A 6,905-nucleotide genomic window follows, 5' to 3' on the forward strand; every position below is an offset into this window, starting at 1 on the left:
AGGGATTGTAGCTTAATTCCGGTTTATTAAAACACTACATTTGATTTTGATGAATTTTCAAAATCAGTTAAAATCAGCAGCATGGTATTGTTAAGATGATTTACTGTTGACTTTATTTTACAGTATGAATGGAGCTTGAACTACTTAGAACCACATATACAAAGCATTCTATGATATTCATTGTATCAGCTTTTTTTAGATTTTTGCAGCCACTGAAACAATCCACTTTGTGTATTGTAGATGTATTCTTAGTGTCCTATAGATAAGAGCTCTGTTCAGCTGTAATTGTGCAGGCTTCACTGACTTTCAGCCAAACATTTTCCATTCAGTGAAATACTTTCTCGAAGTTGTTAATATGAGCAGCTAAATATATGTCACTTTTCTAGGTTGAGTGGGCAGCATTGATCAGATACATGAATATACAGATAGTTGGATGAAGAAATAGGCAGAGAATTGTTGCATGATTGTTAATGATGCCAATCGTCCTTGATAGTGGTAATTGTGGAGGACTGGGGATATTGAAATAAGTAGAACACACAAATCCCAGAGAAATTCTCCTTGGCCGCAAATATATTTTTGGAGAGAAAAAGCTGGCAGATATCCAGCAAGCTCTCCCGCCCAAGCACATTGAATGGTCTGGCCCCATGATATGGGACAAATTTGATATTAAACTGGTAGGAATTTGTTTGTAGCCAAATCGTTTAGTCCAGCTTCTCTTGAATCATCTCTGCCATTCATTTCCCAAAGCTTGTAATTTAAATAGAAAGAAAGACACTGCAGCAGACGTACCATACCAGTTCTCTTGTACCACGAATACTCATTGCCTGATCTATCAGATCCAGACAGTATAAATGAAAATCCATCCTGTTTATAATAAAAGCAGGAGACTGGCATGAAACTTCTCTCAGCTGACCACATTGAGAGTCCTTGAACTTTGCATCCACGAGCCATATTTGAATGAGTAGTTCTAAACAAGTAAGAGAGAAATGAAGTTGGCTCATTAACCCTATTCCATGACTACATTTAACATGGATTCACTTGAGCAGTGCATTGTTGTTCACTTTACTGAGACATTTCTAACAGTATAAACAGCACGTTTTCTGCATCCAGATCAACAAGACTGTTTTACAAATGAAAATTAATGTGTGTAAATAAAAGAACACTTGGGTAGATTTTAGTGTCCCCAGCAGTGGCTTAGAAAGCATTTAACTTGGTGGGAGGGTGATGGATGGGGATTTCTTACTTTTCTACCTCCAAACCAGTTAATTCCAGGGTGGCAAGTCTCAGGGATGGCCTTCCTGCCCTGACATTAACTAAATGCCCACTTCAGGGACTTCCCACACTCTGACAGATATTTAACCAAAGGCAGGTGGGTAAGTTGTCATGTGGTAAACCCAAAAAGGAAACTGTTGTAGGATTGATTGCAGGAACTTTTAGCGGCAAAGGGGCTCCCTCATTTGAAGGTACTCGATGGTTAATTGAGGGATTGGCATCAGGAAGAATCAATGTAAGCCACCAGCTGGCCCTTGCCTCTGCCATTCTTCCTCCCTCTCCGGCTTCCACACCTAGACCATCCTGCTCTCATGTATCTTTGACCTCGGGTCCAAGCCTGGGCCTCTGCTGAATGTAGCTCCAGCTGCTGCCACAGCTCCTGGAGGTAGTGGCGCACAATGGAATGTTTCTAGTTGAATGCTAACTGGTTGATTCAATGTTTTTCTTGTTATGATTTCTCAATACAAACTGTTAAGTTTTTTGGAACAATCTGAAAATATTTCAGTGAATAATTTGCCAACTGTTCCTTCATTAACAACATCTAATGAGGTCAGGGACAACCTGAACAACTACTGTGTTCATTCAGTGAATATGGAAATAATTTATTAGAGTGATGGATAAGCTCGGATTGGAATATTAAATGTGAATCAGTCAGAATTGGGTCAGGTCCGAATTATTTTTTTCCCCAGTGTGACGGATTCATAGATCCTTTTCTATTTAAGACAAGATGGGGTTTTACACTGCCGAGTATTGCTGCAGCTGATCTCTGAGTCCTCCAGCAAAAGTGAAACAGATAGTCCAAAAAAAGTGTTGATAAGGCTGACTGTAGAGAAGTGTCCAGAATCCAGGACATACCTCTGTCCTGTTGGGCACCACTTCACCACAGATGTGCTAGAAATCCATGATTAGTAGAGCATCCAGGCCAGAGTGTCAGTGGGCCAATTAACTACAAAAGACATCGCAGCCAGAATATGCACTAAACACTAACCTCTTATGGGAGTTCTGACTGATGTTCCACTCTAAGACCTATTGCAGCATTTTCACTTCAGCTTATTTCTGTTTCTCACTAAAATATAGACTTTATGAAAGAACTAAGTAACAATGGTAGACATCCACAAGGTAAAGATGTGGATTTCTGTGACAGGGAAAAATTCAATTGATATCAAGGATTCGCCTTTAATTCATTCACTCAAGAAAGAGAGAGCTCCACGAATGCTAAGGCATAAGAGGCTTTGAGAAAAATCAGACTCTAATAATCTCAAAATGATTTATTATTTGGGTCATGGAAACTGATTAAGCAAGGTAAGGCTATTGTATCTGCTGTGTTAATTTGTTTCTGTTTGTATAAGTCATTCATAGTTTGACCCAATAGGCAGGGTACAGTTGAAATTGGACTCACCATTTACTACAATGAAAAGAAAATTGAATGGCATTATCCAATAGTTTGCCAACTCACTACTGCCCATTTTTCACTACTGCCCCAGATCAATATAGGGATATTTCCAGACTTGCTGAATATTTTGTCTTTAGAACTGAAAACTGTTTCTATTATGATTTGTCACAGAAATGACAACCATATTCTACTAAATAAAGTTTTGTGTTATATCTTCCCGTTACCATAAGTTCAAAATAATCACATTATTTGACTTCAAATGCTGGAGGTTTTCTTCCTGTTATCCATGAGGCTGGTAGACAGAGGCATTGTTACTCAGCACCTGCCCGCAGTGCAGCCAAACATTCAACTCCTTGAATGTGTATTTTCGTGACAATACGTTCCTATCTCATTATGAATAATGTAAAAATATAAACACCTGTACCATACTGCAGCAACGTCGGTTCCCAACTTTCCCACCACTCATTGTACCTTAAAATCTATTCCATAATCAGTGTTATTAAAAACATTATGTCTGTCATACTTATATTCTATGATGAACATGTCATACTATTCATGAAAGTTTGCTCAGGAATGAAGGAGATTTGCATCTACATGGGAAAATAATTTAATAAACCTTCAAAACCATATTGCTATGAAACCTGGGTTTCTGGTGATAATTATCTTTTGAATGCAGTTACAGATAACAACCTGCGCAGCAAAGCGTGAATTTGTAGCAAGTAAGATCCTATACAATGGTGGAACAGGGATAAATTTGGATCACTTTTATCAGAGACAGAGAAATAAGAATGAACTCACAGAAAATGATAGGTTTGGAGGTAGACAGGCAATAAGAACAGGAGTGGGCCATTCACCCAGCCTATTTATTACTCATCCTAGTCCCCTTTAATGACACCTAGTACTGCAGTAGCCAAATGATGATTCGTCCTTAACCAGCTAACCTTGATCAGCAGTTAAACCACTTGAATATGAAGGCTTGATATTGCTTGCACCTTGAGCCTATCCCTTTGAACAAGAGGCTTGTTCCCTGCATATATTGGATAGAGCGACAAGAAGATTATCTTTTGTAAATGAACCTGGAAGGAATTCTTCATCTTGATGCAGTAAATTGCTTTTGCACCTTAGTAAAATGACAGAATAAACCACTAACCATTTCAAACAGTATGTATTCTTCCAGCTTCATGAGTTATTAGTGTTGGCTTTACACCCACATAAGTCAGCATGGCGTATAAAATGACCTGATTGTTTTCGTCCCAAAATCGTGTTTTTCCATCTACTCCACAAACAGGTCAACTTCCTCCAACTGCTAGAAAACATGTGTGCATTAGCAGTAGGCCTCAAATTTTTACCCAAATGGATTTTTTTTTAAACTGGTTCCAGTAAGTTGGGTGTCAGCCCAGGAAGCAATATGGACTGCAATGTGAAGATGTGTGGCATCTTAAGACAAACCCACTTGGGGTAGACCTCTGTGGTGAACAACAAAGATGACAACCACTGACGCCAGTGCTGGTGGCGTACTTTTATACCCAGCACTAAAGCCAATCCCAATATTGTACAGTTTTTAAAAAAAAATTCTTCAAAGCTCGACTGATAAACTGAACTTGATGGCAGTTCATTCTTCCTAAAGGACATTCGTACAAGAGAACCAGCCTAAAGGATAGGCACAATGCCCACTGACTTGTTCATTTCCACTAAATCGTAACATGGTTTCAGCAGAACATTGATTCTGTACAGACACTGCATCCCTCAGCTATAAGTGAGGTGACCTTGCCTCGTATTACAAGATCATTGCATTTGAATAAGTATCTGACACTCCAGAAAAACTGTTTGTGGTTTGTTTTTAATTTTTTTTCATGGGAAATGGACAGTAAGGCCAGCACTTATAGTTCATCCCTAATTGCTTTTTAGAAGGTGGTGGTGAGCTGGTTTATTGAACCACCGCGGATCATGCGGTATAGGTACATCCACAGTGCCGCTGCTCCACATGGGTATTGCAGGGATGGGAATACAGCCGTGTTTTAGCTTGTCTGAATGGAATATCTATGCATGTATATTTTCCGGCGATCATAAAGGTATAATCATTACAGTCTGACTGAACTGTAGGGCTGCTGTCTCACTAAAGAGAGATGACTGGTGGTGGCTTAACTCGAAGGCCACCGCACTTCAGCCCAGGAGAGAAGTTGAGGAAGAGGATCTTACACTGTAACTTCAACTGTTATGGGAACTGAACTGTTAGCATCACTCTGCATCCTAAAGTCTCTCTCTAAAGAGCAAGCGATACTTTGGTCAATTTGGACTGTGGTGACTGCATTTTTGTAGAGGCTCAGTTAGCTCAGTTGACTGGGTGGATTGATCATGCCTGGAACCCAAAATGGTCTTTTTCCGACTGAGGGCAATGAGGGGCTAAAATTAGTGACAGTACCCCAAATGGAAATCTGCCAGCTTCAGATGAACTCAGAATCTAACCACCATGTTAGTGGTTATAGAGTATTTATTAAGCACCATGGGAAACACCTAGGCATATGTTTCAAATTAAATTTTGAATTAATCACTCATTTATTGCTACATTATTGTTAAACATCTTTATCAGGCTTAAGATCCTAGAAGATCTGCTCTGCAGCTGAAAGTATGATGAAATGAATAGTCTAGTTGCTTGTGGATTTTGCTGAAGACCCCAACATGATCTGAGGCAGATCAACTAAGGTCAATAACATCCTCAATGACAATATCTGAGAAGGATTTAACACAAATGAAAACTACCTGAAACCATAAAAACTGGATTAAGGCTAATTAGGGATGGCTTCTTGAAGCACTATTTCACCCAAAGGATGGTGGAACTTGAGAACTCGCTGCTTCGAAAACCTGCTGGGACTCAGCCAAGTGAAAATTTCAGACTGAGATTGATGGATTTTTCCTCATTCAGAAGTTATGATCAGAATGAAAATGGACAATCAAAACATTTAACTTAAATTTTACTTTAGTGCCTAAGACGTACTTGGATTAAAAATACATGATTTTTTTTTAAAGTGATAAAGCTACTATGATTATCTGAGAAGCCCAAGCAACCCACATGGAATATACAAACCCCAGGCTGCCTCAGAATCACCATTTTAATTAATAGGCTCTGAAATTCCGAGAGTCATTAAGAATCTTTGACTCACATTTGCATATTAACTTCATACGCTGGAGATTCAAAGGTTACCTACAAAAAATTTTCATTTTGAAGCAAAGACAATGAAGCCAGTCATTGAATGTCCAAGCGAGCCATGCTTCAGCATCTTGCTTTGGCCAACAACGCAGAAAGAGAACAATATGGATTGTTCACAGGAAGAAAATTCATAATTCATAGTTCTTCTCTCTTCCCATCTTTCATTCTCAAAAACTCACTGATGGAAAGCAACTTGGAACTGAGAATCCAAGATATCTGTGTCCTCATGATGCAGCTAAGTAGTTGAGACTTGGGATTTACTTCCACCTTAAATTTTCTACAAAACTGTAAACTGCAACTGCCTTGAGCTTACTGTGTGTGTTAGATACCTTTCTCCACATACCCAACACCTCTCCTGTGTTTTGTGTATATTATTAATATCACATTTTTTTTCAGGATAAAGGATAATAAAACTCACCTTTCTTCTACTCAGGAAAACCTTGAAATTGGTTCCTTTTCATTTTTGATCTGGTTAACTCAGTTTATCTGAATTTTAATAACATATGCCAGAGAAAAAAGAATATAAATTGCTGTGACTGACTGAGTGAAGTTATAAAGAAAGAGCAAAGCCAAGGCCTCTCCTCACCTGATCATAACAAAGGGCCTCAGGTATCATGGAAAAAGGAAGGTGAGTGGAGGGGAGGCTGATAACTGACAAATAATATCTCCACACCACAAGTACCATGCAATGGCCATCTCCAACAAGACAGAATCTAACTTCTCCTTAACACTTGATTGGATTGCTATTGCTGAATCCCAACTATCAACATCCAGGAAGTTACCATTGATTAGAAACTGAACTGGGTCAATGATATAATTGCAATGGCTGCAAGCGCAGTTGAGTGACAAAGAGTTCTCAGGCAAATAACTTACCTCCTGACTCCCTAGAGCCTGTCCACCATCTACGAATCAGGAATCTGATGGAATACTCTCTATCTGCCTAGATGGATGCAGCTCCAATAACACACAGGAAACTCAACATCATCCAGGAGAAAACAGCTTGCTTAATCAACACACTATCAACCAAACAAA

This window comes from Stegostoma tigrinum, chromosome 25 (assembly GCF_030684315.1).
Source record: "Stegostoma tigrinum isolate sSteTig4 chromosome 25, sSteTig4.hap1, whole genome shotgun sequence".
NCBI lineage: Eukaryota > Metazoa > Chordata > Chondrichthyes > Orectolobiformes > Stegostomatidae > Stegostoma > Stegostoma tigrinum.